This window comes from Procambarus clarkii, chromosome 23 (assembly GCF_040958095.1).
Source record: "Procambarus clarkii isolate CNS0578487 chromosome 23, FALCON_Pclarkii_2.0, whole genome shotgun sequence".
Taxonomy (NCBI): Eukaryota; Metazoa; Arthropoda; class Malacostraca; order Decapoda; family Cambaridae; genus Procambarus; species Procambarus clarkii.
In genome coordinates, this window is record NC_091172.1 from 40,070,614 (window position 1) to 40,092,147 (window position 21,534).

Here is a 21,534-nt window from a genome sequence, read left to right on the forward strand (position 1 = left end):
TGTGTGGTGGTGGGCGTGCTGTATGTGTGGTAGTGGAGGTCTGTATGTGTGGTGGTGGGCGTGCAGTATGTGTGGTAGTGGAGGTCTGTATGTGTGATGGTGGGCGTGCTGTATGTGTGGTAGTGGAGGTCTGTATGTGTGGTGGTGGGCGTGCTGTATGTGTGGTAGTGGAGGTCTGTATGTGTGATGGTGGGCGTGCTGTATGTGTGGTGGTGGGCGTGCTGTATGTGTGGTAGTGGAGGTCTGTATGTGTGGTGGTGGGCGTGCTGTATGTGTGGTAGTGGAGGTCTGTATGTGTGGTGGTGGGCGTGCTGTATGTGTGGTAGTGGAGGTCTGTATGTGTGGTGGTGGAGGTCTGTATGTGTGGTGGTGGTCGTGCTGTATGTGTGGTAGTGGAGGTGTGTATGTGTGGTGGTGGGCGGGCTGTTGGTGTGCTGGGGATGAGGCAGTGTTGGGCTGCTTGAGTGAGAGTGAAGGTGGTTATCAGAGCGTGGTACTATCTCTGCTGGATAACGGGTTGTACGAGCCCCAGCATGGCCCCTACCGATATCTTCCTATCTGCCCGACGCGCACGCATAATGAACTAGATGACAAGATACCAGAACATAATCCCCCGCGCACAATTATATGAGCAGATACGATTGGATTTGAATGGGACAAGTCACTACAATACACAGCCTTCCTCCACTCTCTCTCTCTCTCTCTCTCCCTCCTACATATTCCATATATTGCCCCCTAGTACACGCCTCTTCCATGTCAAATAACAGCTTTCTCGCCCCTGTCTTCTAATATCTCATTACACAAAGCAGTATTATATAATAATTTCACCTTGTATTAGCGTTTCTTTGATTATACCAGCCAGCGACCTCGCCACACCTCTTCTTGAGAAATGATTTCTCACTCGACTAGTTAATTCTATATATTAAAGTCTTATATTCAATTATTTTCCCTACGTTTTCTTCACCGTTAACACTATTAGCTGGAGACCGTTTTTTGTAGGCAAAATTACAAAACGATTTTTGTATTTTATGTATAAATACTTATCTCTAATTATTGTAATTATTGTTAGGTGAATAGGCTTGATTGCCCTGCCTGATAATATTGGTTACACTAATCATCACTAGACTCGTATTCAGTGACACTTGAGACGAGGGCCGGATTCACGAAGGTACTTACGAAGGTTTTTCTTCTTAGCTACGAATGTTTTCCTTCTTAGCGCCTTCGTGGCGGCTACGTCGGTATTCAGGTAGCTACACTAAGTTGAAAGACCTTCGTAAGTTCATTCCGGGATCTAAGTGTGGTTTCGACCACTCGTAGCATTACGTAAACTGGACATAACTCAATTTTTCTCTACTACATAACACTGGGATCGATTTTAAGATTTTGGAACATAAACAAAAGATTATAAAAATTGAATCTAGTGAAGAGGAGTCCTTCGTGTTAGTTATATATGCATTCTCTGCTTGAAACTTAAAGTAAATATGTCTTTTATGATAGTAGAATTAGTTTTATAATAGCAAGATATTATACCAGTAGTTATTAAGTAAATAAACACTGGTGAACATGAAATATGAGAGAAGGTGATGAGCTCTGCCTGATGGGATCATTTACTATCACCAAATGCCCCTGTTCACCTAGTAGTAAGGGTGTACCTTAGCTATACATACCCATTTCTAATTTATTTAGTTTGGTTTTATTTTGAAATTAAATCTGGGTGAGACATAAAATAAACATATGCTGCACAAATGATGTTAGGTAAGGAGAAGGGTAAAAATGTCAAAAACTTTATTCATTAAATACTTAAAGCTATAATTATGACTATATAGACTATTAAAAAAGAGAGAGGGAAGTAGGGGTCCAAGACCTCTTCCTGTTATACAACTTGGGTGTGGAACAAGTAATTATCAAAAGAAGGCCCCATGCCGGGAAGGCTATGTAGCAGTAAGGCAGTGAGGTGAGGCAGCTACTTATTTGAGAAATGCTTATTTTATTTACCTTATAAGCTGAGGCAACTTATTTTATTTGAGGAATACTCAGCTGATTCCTCTACATTTAGCATGGAACAAATTTGTGTCCAAGACCTCTTCCTGTTACACAATTTGACTGTGTGTAACCAAACTAGAAGTGCTCTACAAATCAAGGGACCCAGAATGTGGAATGAGCTCCCGAATCATGTCAAAGGCTGTACCTCTCTCAACCAGTTTAAGAGTTAAACCAAGTACTGCCTAATTAACTCCATTTAACCTAACTTACCTCCTAAATGTCAACCCATGTCTTGCTATTTTTTAAACAACGCTGTTCACCAACATGTGCAATTGCTGATTTATGCTATGTTAACCCCCCTTTTTGTATTTTTTATTCCTTCTTTCAACTCAATTTATACCTAATCCCGATTACTATTAAGTTTTAGTCTGTGTTTTTTCCCCCACACCTTGCCCGAAATGCTATGAGTATTCGTGGCTTTAGGTATTGTATGTACTAGCTCTGTCTATAAATCCAACATTATGTTTGTAAATCAACTGTATGTACATTTCCTGAATAAAATGTATTTATTATTTATTTTTTAATCAGTAAGTATTAAAAGAAGGCACCAAGCTGGGAAGGCTATGTAGCACCATTCTGTGTAACAATAAACCAATTATTTTTTAACAAATAATGCACCTGTATGGTAAAACAAATCCTGTCAGCTGTAAAAATATTGATGCAGTTATTTAAATGAAAAATATAATGAAAGAAATATTACTGGTTTATTTTTATCCTATCTTTTTGTACTGTACAGTATATCCAAGGAAGTGAAAAATTGAGACATAATGCACAATTTAATGAATGATTAGCATGGATTAGCAGTTCAAAAGAAATATGACTATACATATCAACATGAGATCTTAATGATCCATGGTCAACATGATTTAATAAGGATAATACAGTACTGTATTTGTAATAATACAAACTATAATTTAAAATCATTATTACTGATATTTTTTATTAAGAAGATTAGGTATATACAGCAATGTGCTGCTACCCTATTCTATATGGAATATTACACAGTGTAGTATTATAGACTGTGGGTTGGTTGGTGTTGTCGTCGTCGATCCTTCTCTATGGACAACCCAACCCACAACTCGGTAGAGTGCTTATACTAGGAGATCACCCTTGGCGCTTCTGGCTCTTGGAGAGGGGCTCAACGTCACACGTTTAGGGGATGCGACTCCAACACTTAGCCTCGTTGTCACGTGCACACACCCACTCGAGCCGCTGTGACTCCCCACTCTCTCCTTATGAGATATGATCTCCTCAATCCCCTATGACTTACTAGTATTACCTCCTACCCTGTCCACAGCAGTGGTTCTTGGTTCTTTCTCTCTCCTTCTTTACTACCTCCTGGGAAGCCTCACTAGGACAAGGGCAAACACCAGCAAATTGTGACACATTTACTGGACAAAGCACATACACGATACATACACACATATAATAATAATGAATCCTATACTCGATAATCACAATCAGGTTGCACTCCAACACCATCAGAACTCTATTATCAGCTTATCCAGTGGTATCCTATCTCCTGGTTCACCACCTGATACTATTAACCTCCTCAAGTTGGTCAAGCCTACATACACTGTTGCACTATCAGCAAGATAATATATATATAGAAAACCAGCATTTGAATGCAATAACATACATCAGTATAAATGTTCATTGATACACAACAATGATTAATCGATCACTGTCAGTCCTCATGCACATACATCTGTAGGTAATCAAGCCTACGACTGCAACTCTAAGCTTCAGAATAAATCACTCCTTGACATAAGAATGCAAACAGTCACTCACCTCTCACTGCGTCTTGCACGCTAATGACAACCAAACACTATCAACTCCCTATAAGTAATCCACCAGAACTTCCCCTTCCACCTCTGGAAGTTCACAACCCTAATATCCTTAGGTTCTTCCGGGCTTCACTACCAGGATCCTCTGCAGCTCCTCCAGGCTGCTATCATGAAGTTTCCTTGAGTAACTACGGTGCTTCACCCTTCAGCTAGGTTCCTCCACAGCTCTCTTGGCTGCTACACCACCTCTACAGAAGCACGTGACACTCCTCTTCACTGCTGCTTCTCCTCACAGCTCGAGGTCCTCTGCTCCACTACCTTGGAGTCTCATCAGCTACTTCATCTGCTGGCTTCGAAGTTCTCAGCAACTTCTTCCCCAAAAACAAACCACAGATTAATTGGTCGAGGGCGCTTTCCCTCTGACGGCGTCTGGTCAGGGGGCTCCCACGGCCCACAATAATGCTTCTGGGCGATTTAATATCTGCTCGTCGACCAGGACTTGAGACCACAAGGTTCTCAGCTCGATTCCACAGCTGGTACGTCCGCACACTTCTCTTCTCTTCGAGATATATCACTAGGGGTTCCCTTCTGACGGGAGCTCAACGGAGCGCGGCTTCCCCCTGCGATGTCTGGCACTCAAGTGAGGTCAAGGTCCTCCCGAAGCGAGCCTCACGCCTCCAGCAAAATGTCCACATCTCCTAGCCCGTCATTTATCTATTTTCTTCTGCATTGCCCATAATCTCAAACTGTTACACATATCCAACCAACTATTTTACATATGCGTTATCACCTCAATACTTGCTAGACCTTCTAATCAGGTCAGGCTTGACGAATAACTCTCAAGGAGGGAGACTCGTTTCTCCTGTAGGCTGAGATCATAACAGTAGATAAAAAACTAGCTATAAGTTTATCTAATACTCCCATCTCACAGGATGGTTAGACATACTGTACATGGAATCAATTTAGAAAATACCAGCCTCAATACAAAAAACAAATAAACTCTGACTAAACAACTCTTCGCGATTTTCACAAGAGGTAAGCACTGAATCATGGAAACATTATATTATTATAATTACTCTTACCAGTTTCTACAAGACTCCTCTCAAACAATGTATTTTTAAACATGTTTAGGTATACACAGCAATGTGCTGCTTCCCTATTCTGTATAAAGGACCACACAGTGTAGATCAAAAACCAGCTACAAGCTCATCCAACATCCTCACCTCACAGGATGGCCAGTTATACATGGAATTAAGAGAGAACAAAATACTTAATGCTGATCTATTAGCCTCCACTGGCAAAATCTGGGTGCAGCACAAGAATATCTTCCAATATTCCTGAGTGTATGAAGTAATTACAGAGCTCAAAATACCTCATACCGTTTGGTATGAAGTCACTAATAACAGGACAATCACAGATATAGTGTTGGAGAGTGTTCTCTCAAGTAGGACTGAAAACAGATGTTTTTTTCCACCAAAAGGGCTATAAACCCATGGAACCGCCTACCCGCTGAAGCCGTAAATGCCAAATTCAAGCTAAAAAATATCATTAAGACAATTGGCGGGCCCTTTAACAAGCCGCCGGCTTTCTGTCCTCTTCGAGGCCACTAGATAGTTAGTGGCCTTGGGTAAATTCAGTAAATATATTCAATAATTGTCAGCGCATCTTCCGAGCAACAAGGACAGCTACACAGTATCTCTTAGAATTACGTAGGTAAACAACAAATGTAACATATTTGTTTACTACAATGTCGGTGCTGGCTGTAGAAGTTGAAAAAACATTGTTTTACTTCGAAATATACTAATTTTATAAGAAAATTCGACGTAACTAGGAGGCAGTAGAGCTCCGATAAGCCAGCGCTAAATCTTCAATATGAAGAATGTTGCTGCTCTCTGATTGGCCAAACGAAACACAGTAGTGACCTCTATCGCACGCAGGTGAACCAACAATTTTCTTCCTAAGTGGACCTTATTGAATTGCACCTAAGCATCTTCTTAGGGCGCACTTAGGAACCTTCGTAGCAAACCCACTTACGAAGAAATACACAGAGCTTCCTGAATCTAGGTGGATGTCCCTAATTAAAAACGGCGAAGACAATACACTCGATGACACCAACAATCAAACAAACTAACAATCAACACATCATGCATATCGCATCACTTCTCTTACTAATACACATAGAAACACACACACAACCTCTTCAGCATAATACGTGAAACCTATGTACATATAATTTATAATTATCCAAGAAACATTTCCACTCAAACCAACACAACTTGCCCTGGCGTAGAGACCTTATTAATTCCTCAGTAGAGGAAACACCGAGTGATTTCAATTATGCTCAACACGTTTTAACATCTCTTATGATAAGAATAAGTAATTTTGCATCTTTGACCATTTGCCAGGAAGATGGGCTAAGTCCTTGGCTCTCTCTCTCTCTCTCTCTCTTCCCACTAAAGTCAATTCCTCTCCTCCATGTAGTGGTCTCCTTTCCCTACTTATCTTTCCCACAATCTTTGCCTATAAAACTATTTATTAAGTCAAACTCATGAAATTCAAAATGATATACAAGTGTTGTGATTTTAGGCTTCTGAGGTATGGTGTGAGGGAACATGAGGCTACTGTGACATGGTGTGGGGAAAGTCTAAACACTTCCATTATATTATATATATATATATATATTTATATATATATATATATATATATATATATATATATATATATATATATATATATATATATATATATATATATATATATATATATTACTTGCTCTCGTCAGTGAAATTTCAAATTGTTTCTGTATCCACTTTTATGAAATCACTGGCTTCAAATTCATAATTTCCTATACATTTGGTCTATATTTTGTACTCAAAATTTAGTATCGTTTCCCGTTTAATGTTTCACGTCAATAAGCCATGTTTTACGAAGATAAAAACATCTTTTCTGAACCTTTTTGGGACTCACATTGTTACCAAAAGTCCATCAGAGCTCTGATTTCTCAATCTTCAAACCTTGTCCAGCTCCAACACTCATCTGGCTCCATCACTTTCACCGCTGAATATCTCGTCTGGCTCCATCGCTGAGATTCCATCGCTCTTCGGGGTCCATTGTTCGTCCACCTCCTTCGTTACTTCGTCAACTCTGAAAATTTCTGGCGGATATTAGGTGTACTTTCCCTCCATCGTTGCCCTCCAGTACCACACGAAGGAGGCAGCGTAACGGTGCTCTCCTTATATCAGCGTTTACACCTGTAGAAACATTCAACATCTTCGTTTGCATTAAAAAGGAGAAGAAGAAGAAGAGAATATTAAGACATGGAAGACAGGAAGGTGTTGAACAACAAGTGGTTGATAATGACGAAGAAAACAATGATGAGGAGGATGATGATAAGAGTAACAAGAACAAATTAATCATCAGTACAAGAAGAGAATATTCATCAATACCGATAATAACGAATTGCTCCCAATGTACTATATTAGGCTTCAGCTCCGATGTTGAGGGATAATATTAGGCTTCAGCTCCGATGTTGAGGGGAAATGTTAGGCTTCAGCTCCGATGTTGAGGGGTAATGTTAGGCTTCAGCTCCGATGTTGAGGGATAATATTAGGCTTCAGCTCCGATGTTGAGGGATAATATTAGGCTTCAGCTCCGATGTTGAGGGATAATATTAGGCTTCAGCTCCGATGTTGAGGGATAATATTAGGCTTAAGCTCCGATGTTGAGGGGTAATGTTAGGCTTAAGCTCCGATGTTGAGGGATAATATTAGGCTTCAGCTCCGATGTTGAGGGATAATATTAGGCTTAAGCTCCGATGTTGAGGGGTAATGTTAGGCTTAAGCTCCGATGTTGAGGGGTAATGTTAGGCTTCAGCTCCGATGTTGAGGGATAATATTAGGCTTAAGCTCCGATGTTGAGGGGTAATGTTAGGCTTAAGCTCCGATGTTGAGGGGTATTGTTAGGCTTCAGCTCCGATGTTGAGGGATAATGTTAGGCTTAAGCTCCGATGTTGAGGGGTAATATTAGGCTTAAGCTCCGATGTTGAGGGGTAATATTAGGCTTAAGCTCCGATGTTGAGGGATAATATTAGGCCTAAGCTCCGATGTTGAAGGGTAATGTTAGGCTTAAGCTCCGATGTTGAGGGATAATATTAGGCTTAAGCTCTGATGTTGAGGGGTAATGTTAGGCTTAAGCTCCGATGTTGAGGGATAATATTAGGCTTAAGCTCCGATGTTGAGGGGTAATGTTAGGCTTAAGCTCCGATGTTGAGGGGTAATGTTAGGCTTCAGCTCCGATGTTGAGGGGTAATGTTAGGCTTAAGCTCCGATGTTGAGGGGTAATATTAGGCTTAAGCTCCGATGTTGAGGGGTAATGTTAGGCTTCAGCTCCGATGTTGAGGGGTAATGTTAGGCTTAAGCTCCGATGTTGAGGGGTAATATTAGGCTTAAGCTCCGATGTTGAGGGGTAATGTTAGGCTTCAGCTCCGATGTTGAGGGGTAATATTAGGCTTCAGCTCCGATGTTGAGGGATAATGTTAGGCTTCAGCTCCGATGTTGAGGGATAATATTAGGCTTAAGCTCCGATGTTGAGGGGTAATGTTAGGCTTCAGCTCCGATGTTGAGGGGTAATGTTAGGCTTCAGCTCCGATGTTGAGGGGTAATATTAGGCTTCAGCTCTGATGTTGAGGGATAATATTAGGCTTAAGCTCCGATGTTGAGGGGTAATGTTAGGCTTCAGCTCCGATGTTGAGGGGTAATGTTAGGCTTCAGCCTGGATGTTAATGGATGATACTAGGTTCGCGGAGATCGCGGTTCGCGGAGATCGAGGTTCGCGGAGATCGAGGTTCGCGGTGGTGGGGGTTGGCGGTAGTGGGGGTTGGCGGTGATGGGAGCTCGCTGTGGCGTTATTTAGGTGACATATCAGCTTCCTACTTACTATTCTGTTAAGATCTCTCTCGAACAATAACAACATTCACTTTCATACCACCACAACCACTACCATTACTACAACCACAACCCCCTATCGCAACCACCACCACCACCACCCTTCACGGTAATCATTGCCATTACATTACCACAACAGAACCATTACAACCACAACTACCGCATCACCATTCCAATACCACCACAAACACTACCACTACAATCACAAACATTTCAACTATAACCACAACCTTAACCACCACAACTACTACTACTATATATAGGGCGCCTGACAGCTGGTTGGACTGTGCTTTGGATTCATAGTCCTGAGGCTCCGGGTTCGATCCCCGGTGGAGGCAGAGACAAATGGGCAAAATGTTTCTTTCACCCTGATGCCCCCTGTTACCTAGCAGTAAATAGGTACCTGGGAGTTAGACAGCTGCTACGGGCTGCTTCCTGGGGGTGGAGGCCTGGTCGAGGACCGGGCCGCGGGGACGTTAAGCCCCGAAATCACAGATAACCTTAAAATAGCCATATATATCAACCCACTGGAACATTATCTAACACAGGGCTAATTTACAACCCAAACAGACCACTGGACCACTGTCTAACACAGTACAGAGTTCAACCCAAATAAGATTTTAACCGAGATTTAACAGCGCAGTTAAAGAAGTTGTTACACACACTGGGCCATACCTTACAGAGGCCACCGTGTGAGTCATAAACACTCATCCACTGACTAAGTAAAACTGAAATGAGTAACACTTAGTGGGCCAGCAAGAGACTCGGGACCCACGAAGGAATATCCCAGGAGATAACAAAAAATCCTGCCACTACGACAATCCCATAAGGCGTTAATTAACGTTAAATTAACTACGACAACTATGTGAATTATAACGTAAGAGATGCATCACGACCAGTTGGCGGAGCAAAACACAGCTGGAACTCCCATTCCTGAATAGGCTATTAGATAACCATTCGTACGTACACACACAAAAACCTAGATAGGTTAGGCAGTGATGTGGTGGAGGCTGACTCCATACATAGTTTCAAATGTCAATATGATCAAACCCAGTAGGCTCAGGAATCTATACACCGGATGATCAACAGTTGCGAGGCGGGGCCAAAGAGCCAGAGCTCTTTGCACAACTAGGTGAGTACAACCAGGTGAGCACACACACACACATGCGGACATTAACACTCCCAAAATAGCCAACAGCAACAACAACCACGAAAACATATACAAGGACAGCAGCAGGTACTTGATGCGTCAACACCACCACCAACAATACAATGAAACAGCAATTGTACCAGCAAGTACAGCCACAACAGCATCTGTACCAGCAAACACAGCCACAACAGCAACTGTACCAGCAAACACAGTCACAACAGCAACTGTACCAGCAAACACAGCCACAACAGCATCTGTACCAGCAAACACTGCCACAACAGCATCTGTACCAGCAAACACAGCCACAACAGCAACTGTACCAGCAAACACAGTCACAACAGCATCTGTACCAGCAAACACAGCCACAACAGCAACTGTACCAGCAAACACAGTCACAACAGCATCTGTACCAGCAAACACAGCCACAACAGCATCTGTACCAGCAAACACAGCCACAACAGCAACTGTACCAGCAAACACAGCCACAACAGCATCTGTACCAGCAAACACAGCCACAACAGCATCTGTACCAGCAAACACAGCCACAACAGCATCTGTACCAGCAAACACAGCCACAACAGCATCTGTACCAGCAAACACAGCCACAACAGCATCTGTACCAGCAAACACAGTCACAACAGCAACTGTACCAGCAAACACAGCCACAACAGCAACTGTACCAGCAAACACAGCCACAACAGCATCTGTACCAGCAAACACAGCCACAACAGCATCTGTACCAGCAAACACAGCCACAACAGCATCTGTACCAGCAAACACAGTCACAACAGCAACTGTACCAGCAAACACAGCCACAACAGCAACTGTACCAGCAAACACAGCCACAACAATAACAACAGCTGTACCAACAAACACAGCCACAACAGCATCTGTACCAGCAAACACAGCCACAACAATAACAACAGCTGTACCAACAAACACAGCCACAACAGCATCTGTACCAGCAAACACAGCCACAACAATAACAACAGCTGTACCAACAAACACAGCCACAACAGTATCTATACCAGCAAACACAGCCACAACAATAACAACAGCTGTACCAACAAACACAGCCACAACAGTATCTATACCAGCAAACACAGCCACAACAATAACAACAGTTGTACCAAAAAACACAGCCACAACAGCATCTGTACCAGCAAACACAGCCACAACAATAACAACAGCTGTACCAACAAACACAGCCACAACAGCTGTACCAACAAACACAGCCACCACCACAACATCACCTGTAACAACAACACTTGTAACAACAAATGCCTACCTTAGTTAGTAGTATGACTAGCCTAGTTAGTAATATGCCGACCATCTTGGCTTTAGACACTTGAGTTATCCTGGGTGTGGCATACATGCCTCGACCATTCTCACTCTGTTTACTCTTGTTCTTAAGAGGTCTTAGTCATCATTACGTCTCTGCTGAGTTGTTTACTAAGCTATTTCTGTTGATACATATACATATACACACACACACACACACACACACACACACACACACACACACATACACACACACATATATACATTATATATATATATATATTATATATATAAATATATATATATATATATATATATATATATATATATATATATATATATTATATATATATATATATATAAATATTTATATTATCCTGGAGTTTTGGTTGTCAACCCAAACGACCAAAATTAATGTGGTATTTACCCTCGATATAAAAAAATTAAACCAATACAAAAATTACAAAATAACATTACAATAATTGGTCGAGTCTTAACTGTTGTAGTTGATGAAGCCAGGACCGGCGTGTCGAGTACCAGGCTTCTTTCTAGAGGAGTTATAATGCGTTACTTGCAGCGGCTGATGTGCACACCATTCACCAGCCTGGAATGTAACCTCGCATTAGCACTCTTTGATAATAATACAAATGTGTGCCGTAATTAGGTACTGCCACTTTCATTATAAGCTTCGGCCTAGCTTATTTATCACTAAGTATATATATATATATATATATATATATATATATATATATATATATATATATATATATATATATATATATATATATATATATATATATATACAAATTTATATAGCTTAAATTTTATATTTTGATTACTTTGGGCTCGACAGCCCTCGTCTTAACTACTTTCATTGTTTTTTAGGGGGTTAGTGTTTTTGGTAAGAATTAAATAGGATTCCAAAAAGCTAAACTGTGACTATTTAAGATTTATGTGGTGTACACATTAGGATTTATGTGGTGTACACATTAGGATTTATGTGGTGTACACATTAGGATTTATGTGGAGTAAACATTAGGATTTATGTGGTGTAAACATTAGGATTTATGTGGTGTACACATTAGGATTTATGTGGTGTAAACATTAGGATTTATGTGGTGTAAACATTAGGATTTATGTGGTGTAAACATTAGGATTTATGTGGTGTAAACATTAGGATTTATGTGGTGTAAACATTAGGATTTATGTGGTGTAAACATTAGCATTTATGTGGTGTAAACATTAGCATTTATGTGGTGTAAACATTAGGATTTATGAGGTGTAAACATTAGGATTTATGTGGTATAAACATTAGGATTTATGTGGTGTAAACATTAGGATTTATGTGGTGTAAACATTAGCGTTTATGTGGTGTAAACATTAGCATTTATGTGGTGTAAACATTAGCATTTATGTGGTGTAAACATTAGCATTTATGTGGTGTAAACATTAGGATTTATGTGGTGTAAACATTAGCATTTATGTGGTGTAAACATTAGGAATTATGTGGTGTAAACATTAGGATTTATGTGGTGTAAACATTAGCATTTATGTGGTGTAAACATTAGGATTTATGTGGTGTAAACATTAGGATTTATGTGGTGTAAACAGAGACGGGACTGGTGGCGACAGTGAAGGCGTCAGTATAGGCTTGATGCATTGCGTTTATGCTTTTTGATGTCACTGCTTCTCCTCTTCTCTATTATTATAAACAATCCTACACCTTAATAACAATAACGAGGCACAAGCAGTTGTTACAAAATTAATAGTTTCTGGCTTATAAACTTCCGTTTAAGCACAAGGGACGTCTTCGCGTGGCAATGTTTACAATCTCTCTGGCTAGCGTCGTCTCCCCCGGTGTTCGTGAGACAAGTAGCCGTCTACACCTCTGGCTAGCGTCGTCTCCCCCGGTGTTCGTGAGACAAGTAGCCGTCTACACCTCTGGCTAGCGTCGTCTCCCCCGGTGATCGTGAGACAAGTAGCCGTCTACACCTCTGGCTAGCGTCGTCTCCCCCGGTGTTCGTGAGACAAGTAGCCGTCTACACCTCTGGCTAGCGTCGTCTCCCCCGGTGTTCGTGAGACAAGTAGCCGTCTACACCTCTGGCTAGCGTCGTCTCCCCCGGTGATCGTGAGACAAGTAGCTGTCTACACCTCTGGCTAGCGTCGTCTTCCCCGGTGTTCGTGAGACAAGTAGCCGTCTACACCTCTGGCTAGCGTCGTCTCCCCCGGTAATGTCTTATCATTCATGCCCACACTCCACCGACAAGGCCGACGGGTGCTTATCAACTGGGTGCCAAGTCATGTGGGACTATTAGGTAATGACATTGCAGACGAAGCTGCAAAACTTGCTACTAAGAGGAGGAATGTAGACATTTACATACCACAGAGTCTCTCCCAGATGAAGAAAGTGATTCGAAACAGAGCAATGCGAAGGCTGTACAGTGACCACAACACAGCAGTTGCAACATCAGGATCTGCGGGTTGGTACAAGAATTCCACCAACTACGAACCACTTAGTTTGATGAACGGGGGCGGTAGAACAACAGAAGTGCACTTACATCGCATCAGGCTTGGATACCCATGTGCATGGGAAATAGGCTTACGGGTTCCGGAAGGTGAGAGGAAATGTCAACACTGTGGAGAAATGCCCGACAGACCACTGGAACATTATCTAACACAGTGCACAGTTACAAACCCGTTAAGATTTCACCTTCGATTCGACAGAGCAGAGGAAGTTGTTAAACACATATGGCAAAATCTTACTGAAGCGACCATACGGGTCATACATACTCATCCTCCGCCCAGGTAAACCAGAAACGAGCATCACTTAGTGGGCCAGCCAGAGGCTTAGGGCCCGCGCAGGATTATCCCTGCTAAAAAAAGAAAAAAAAAAAAAAGTCTCCCCCGGTGTTCGTGAGACAAGTAGCCGTCTACACCGGATTCACGAAATATTTATATTTTCGACACGCTATTCTTAATTTTTATAGATAATATTTAGCGGTATGCAGTTATTATTCCTTTCTTTAGGATCATGTTGTCTTTCTTGAATAGTGGTTATATCTTAGTGTTCTTATGAGAATGTGGATTTTCTCATGTTTGGATTCAGACGCCTATGGTGTCGGAAACGGCTCGGATTGCAGTTGTTGTTGTTGTTGTTAGAGGAGGAAGCCTCGTGGATCTGTTCTATATATACAGCTTAGGTCGACTGCTAGCAGCCGTGGAGTGAGGACGTTTACCGACCCTCCGTGGCTGTTGGAGTTGTTTACTGTTTTGGTCGCCAGGTGTTGTGGGCGTCTCTGCCCTACCAGTTTTGTTGCCTGCCTGGCTGCGTTGACGTGGTGTTGGATATTTCCAACATCGAATACAACATTGTTGTATTCTCATTACTTATTACTAATCATATTAATATTGTAGTAAGTAAAATTAACAACTCGTAGAATTCTCCTGTACTAATAATTCATCTGTGCATTAGGCTAGAATTCTCACGTCATCTAACGCTAGTATTGCGTCAGATTTCTTTACAGTAAAACACATTATATACAATTTGTGTGAGAATTAAATACGATTCTCCATAATTAAGGCATTCTGTATGACAACTGATTGCAGACGAATTGTTCTCTAACTAAAAGCCGAATAGAGCGTTAGAATTATACCGTCTACCTCGCGATAGTGTTAACGTCATCAATGAATGCTATGGGGAGACATTAATTCCTCTCCCTTGTATCTTTACTATTCTTAAATAGTTAAATAATAATATTTCGTTCCTCTAAATAATAAACCCGTCCAGTCTTTAGAGTTTCAAGCGCAAATGCGAGAAATATTAATGTTCATGCCAATAATTTGTGTAATGAACGTCGACTCGGCGTGGGGGAAGGGACGCGACGCCATCCTCAGTCGGTGACGGTGTCGGGAAGCGGACACGTGCAAGGCCAGGAGGCAAAGCCACGCTTACCGTACTCACAAAAGACGCCATTGCCCAGCAAATAGGACACGTGTGTCTATCCACAGATGAAAGCCGCCACTGTGAGGCGTGAACGACCTTGCAGATAGTATCTTCAACTAGTGCTGGTGTTAAATAAGGGACCCCTAGACTTGGTTCCTGACGACACGTGATCAGCCAACTTGAAACGCATCCATCCAGCCTGGGATGCGAAATTACGGCAATCTTAATACTTATACAGTGCCCACAGCTAAGTACCTTTTATTTGATGCATCATTTACAGGTTTAATAATAGCGGGGTGATTGCGCGTCACGCGGCACGACAACACCTAATAACAGGTGATTAGAATTCTATCTGTAGTTATCAATAATCTTGAATATGTATTGAGCAGTTAAATCAATTGCTACTGGTAGTCATTTATCTTGCAGCTCGAGAGACGAATTCCTCATGCTGTCTTCTCCATGCTAACCGGGTCATTCGTCGGTGTACCAGACTTGGAGATTAAGAGGACTGCCAGGGTTATCTAAAGGAATCTATTACCAGCTAAGGCTTATTTCTTTTATTCATAACATTGCAATTTGATACATTCAGAATGTACAACATAATGTGTGATTTACTGTAACTCATTATTATGCTCATATTCATGTTCTTCTTTGTATGAATAATATTATATTCCACATTCATTATAGGATTAGATTATTATTAATAGAATTAGTGAACGAACCACACTGATTCCTGGACGTACTGACCTCCAGTAATAACCCCCCAATGTAGGTGTTTGAGGTTTGGTTTTAATAATACAGCCCATTAATTATTCTTATGATCATACTTTCTAGTCATATCCATAGTCACTGGTTTTCTCTAGAATTTTATCTAATGATCTGAAATTCTCAGTTTCCCTCTTTACTTTAAAAGCGGGTGGTCCTTCGTAATTTAATTTACTACTTTAATTATTAATTAATCAGAATCAAACCCAAATATCCCACATTATGGTCCTTTTCGAACCGGATAGGCATTAAATTTATAATTAAAATATTAACCATTAATAACTAATCCTTGTGTGATAGTAGCTAGACTAACTATTTAATTAATTGTGTCAACTAACAGTGTAACACATCAGTTAGCCTAGATCACACTAACATAGCTTTAGTGGGTCATAACCAAGTACCTACAACATTTAGACCTACACTTCATACTGAAGTAGAATCTTTAGGTCACCAAGAGCAACAGCTCATAACCTTATATTAATCACTAACACCAATTAAGTGTTAACCATTTAGGCTATACCAATGTTTCAATATATGGCTGTCAGCAGACTGTCCATTATAGCCTGAATCCATGTTATAATTACTGATTCACTCAAGTCAGTGGATCATTAACATTTAGGGATCCAGTATACTCATATAAATTACTGATCTCATATTAGTTAATCATTACTAACCCTGATAACATTTTATTCCACAATTAGGAGTACATTCAGGAGTTAGATAATATTTACGGCAGTAGAATACTTGCCAAACACAATTAATTCCTTTGTGTTCATTTAATTTCTTATACACATAATTACACAAGTGTATATTATATAAAATACAAAAAACCCAAAAACACAGCACAATTATTTGCACATTACTGCACCATAATATAATCTTTGCCAACCTTTGTTAGGTAGCAATTTAGGCTGTGATTGTGTTGAATCTGGCACAAGCACAGACTAAATATAGTTGTAGTTTCTCAAGTAGAAATTCACACGACTAGGCTTGAGCTAGTTAGTGACACATATATTATTCTTTTGTGCTGACCCTATCAAGGGAGGGATTAACCATTTATTGTGTAATTATTTTATTGCATATTTCTATGTATGTCTTTGAGTGTTACTGTAAGTCCACTACCCATCCGAAGCTGATTCAGAAGAGCTAAGCTGAGGAACACCTGTAGTGAGACCAAGGTACCACTCAAATCTTAGTTGCTTATTATTAGGTAGGTAGCTAACCTCTAAATGAGGTAAATTACAACCAGCCTCAAGAAATATTAGGCTGTCAATAATTATACCTGCTCTGCATCAAGGAGCAGACACTATAGCTATACCACTAGCTACATAAGCCCTATCAGGCTGCCAATAATTATACCTGCTCTACATCAAGGAGCAGACCATAGCTATACCACTAGCTACATAAGCCCTATCAGGCTCAATTTACCGCAAGAATGAATCCTTTAGAAAGGAATGCAAGATTCTTGACAGCTCTTCAAGCTCCTTTAGGAAAACTGCTTGTGAAATGTCATTTCTGTGTCGAAACTGACCCAGGTGACGTCTACAGACTAGCAAGTTCCATAAGGATCGCCAGCCAAAAATATGACTACATCAAGACTGTAATCGAGACCCACAGGAATTTACTCCAGGCCGGTCATACTGTCTCAGACCACTTAAGTCTAACAGAATCTGATCTCGATAACTATGAACATTCTGTTCAAACCAGTTTAGATCGATATAAGGAGGTGCTTGCGAAGCAAGATATTCCCGAGTGGGTGGATCAGATCATTAATAGACCTGTATCCAAGTTAACACTCAGCTCAGATGAAATACTTGAGCTAAATCAAGACGAGGAGAATCCTCTAATCAATACTGATCACTATACAGGATCAACAACTGAAGATCAACCTTCATTTTCTAACCTCTCATCTAATACAGCTTCATGTGATGATTTGTTTACAGAGTCTGATCAAATTTCAGACCACACTTCTCAATGTTCCTTGGATTCTATAAGTGCGATACATAATGCTACTGAATTAACTAGCTTATCACCAGAACCCAGAGAAACAAGTGAAGCTGCAGATGAAACAAGTGAAGCTGGAATGATCAGTGAATCTGAACCAGAAAATGATAAAGCTAATGCTGCAGCAGCAGCCGAAGCTGTAATCAAAGCTGAGGCTAAACAAGAAACCTTAAGCAACACAAGTAATGGTCACAATTGCTCACAACAGCCTTCTAAAGTAAGTGTTGACAATGAGAAGACTATTATAAACCTTGTGCACCAATTATTAAATTTATCTTCACCAGAACAATCAGTTAACTCTTTACAAGCTTTTAGTTTTCAGCTTGAGACTCTGATAAATTCTTTCAGTAAAGAGGTGGATCACCCAACTACTGAGTGGATGACTAAAATTATCATCCAAAGAAAATTGTCTGGTGACACACTTAATAAATTATATGTATGCCAGAATGGTAATACCCTGTCAATGCAGGATATATTTACAGGTTTGCGTAATATGAGCAATCATACAGCAGACCAAGCAATTAATGCTAAATCTGAATGCACCAAAACTGTTCCTACATCAGTTTCCTTGCCTGAAACTCCTAAAGTGACACTGTCACTAGGTAACCAAGGTGCTAATACTCAATGTAACAACAATCAGTTAAATACTGATTCATCAGTGAGGCCTAAGAGTCCCACAGGTGCTCCTAAGAGACCTAATAGTCCAAAGAGCACTGCTAATAATCCATGTAACCAGAATCAGTCAAATACTGATTCATCAGTGAGGCCTAAGAGTCCCACAGGTGCTCCTAAGAGACCTAATAGTCCAAAGAGCACTCCCAAGAGCCTGTTAATGGTTCCCCAGAGTACACCAAGTACTCACAAGAGAATAAATAACAAGCAAATGCAAGCAGCAAAACCATCACCACCTGCAAATACTGTTTTACCTAAACCGGTAACCCCTAAACGAACTGTAGGATGGGGAATGTGCTTGTTTTGCAATCAAAAACATTCTCTGTACAAATGTACTAATTATCCTAATAGAGACACAAGAGTCAGACGACTCAAACATTTACACAAATGTACTAGGTGTCTCAAACCACATAATGTTAACAGCTGTGACACCCCACTGAACACCTGCAATAGGTGTAGAAGGGGCAAGCATCATGCTGCACTGTGCAAATTAGTTAGGACTAATTATGTCAATCCTAGAATAGGACGTAGAGAATCTACACCAGTACAGTGCTGCAAGGTGCGAGATGTGTACAGCGTAACTTCACAAGCATCTCAAGTGGATGCTGCTTTACCTACTGCCCAACTTCAAGTGAAGAACAGAGGAACCAAGATCACCATACGTGGATTATTTGATCAAGGTTCCCAGAGAACTTTCATTACTCAAAGGGCAGCAGAGGCACTTAATTTACAACCAATAGGACAGGTAAAACTAAACTTGTCAGGGTCCATGATAAATCGAGGAACCCATGAATACACAGTAGTTCAACCGCTTGTACGACTAGGTAGTCAAGCCAAGGCTGTCCAAGCCATTGTTGTAGATCAAATACCTTTAGACTTAAATATTAAGGGTCTGGGGTACACAGCCCACTTCCTGCAGGAACGTGAAATTAAATTGGCTGACAACAAATTAATGTCTGACCGCCTTAATAATGTAGATGTACTAGTAGGAGCCGACTACTATTACCAGTTCATAACTGGACATGTTAAACGATTGGGAATGAATATGCTCCAATCTGCAGGAGGCTACTTACTTACTGGTAAAGTTCTGAATGTGAACAAGCCTAAGCCTGCCAATAATAAATTAGTCAGCAGTAAATCGATTCTCCAGCAGCAAGCTAAAGGGAGAAACGCAGCTGAGTAATAAACTCAGATTGAGTGTAGTGCAATTGATACTCGCTGAGATGTTTCATAGCTCTCAGTGAAAATCAATGGTCCGTACTCAAACAAGTACAAGTCACAGCGACCAAACTATTGAATTCACTGCAGAGCTAGAATTATTCTCGACAAGTAGTAGTTGACCACACTCAGTCTTCCTAGTTAAATTGTAATGTTGGGCTAGAGAAACTAGTACTCCCTAGGAATTAATCATGTTAGGCTAGAGAATCTAGCACTCAATGCCACTGGCATTTCCTGAATTTAGTGATAACATTCACTAGGACCACTGGTCCACTATACTTGCGCTTAAAGGTTTGCCAAGAAAACCTTAATACCATGTTTTCTGCACTAAGAGTTAGTGATAAATACTTGCATTAATTGTTTGAGTTGTTTTTTCTTTCGTTTCTGCTTATTTAGTGTAGGAGCGCAACACGAACAAACTTGCACACTTACTAATAGGTAAGTGAATTTTCAGAGAACTAATATGTTTAATGCATTACCGTTAAACATTAGCATTGTTAATTAACATGCTTCATGAGCTTAATATAGCTCACCTTAGAATTAACGTAATAATATGAGTGCTCGTTCACCATGCGCACGAGCTTAATATTGCTCGCCATGATAACTGAATGACAAAACTCCATCTCGTTAATTCGAGTTCACTGAACTCACCCTGTTAGCACTGCTAACGAGCTCACCGTAGCTCACCCTGTCAGCACTGCTGACGAGCTCACTGCAGCTCACCCTGTCAACACTGTTGACGAGTTCACTGAACTCACCCTGTTAGCACTGCTGACGAGCTCAATGTAGCTCACCCTGTCAACACTGTTGACGAGTTCACTGCAACTCACCCTGTTAGCACTGCTAACGAGCTCACTGTAGCTCACCCTGTCAGCACTGCTGACGAGCTCACTGCAGCTCACCCTGTCTACACTGTTGACGAGTTCACTGAATTCACCCTGTTAGCACTGCTAACGAGCTCACTGTAGCTCACCCTGTCAGCACTGCTGACGAGCTCACTGCAGCTCACCCTGTCAACACTGTTGACGAGTTCACTGCAACTCACCCTGTTAGCACTGCTAACGAGCTCACTGTAGCTCACCCTGTCAGCACTGCTGACGAGCTCACTGCAGCTCACCCTGTCAACACTGTTGACGAGTTCCATGTAACTCACCCTGTTAGCACTGCTAACGAGCTCACTGTAGCTCACCCTGTCAGCACTGCTGACGAGCTCACTGCAGCTCACCCTGTCAACACTGTTGACGAGTTCCATGTAACTCACCCTGTTAGCACTGCTAACGAGCTCACTGTAGCTCCCCTGTCAGCACTGCTGACGAGCTCACTGCAGCTCACCCTGTCAACACTGTTGACGAGTTCCATGTAACTCACCCTGTTAGCACTGCTAACGAGCTCACTGTAGCTCACCCTGTCAGCACTGCTGACGAGCTCACTGCAGCTCACCCTGTCAACACTGTTGACGAGTTCCCTGTAACTCACCCTGTCAGCACTGCTGACGAGCTCACTGTAGCTCACCATGTTCAAGAGTTTAATATAACTCGACCTGTTAATGAGCTCAATACTGCTCACCATGTTAATTTGTGTACATTTTTGCTCACGTTTAGCTTAGTCCCTTACTTAGGTAGGTTAGAAATTCAAACCATTTATTTAGGTAGGTTTAGGGACTTTAGTAGTGTCAACTGAGTACTAGCCTAATCTGTACTCACCATTAATTACAGTTGACTATACTTA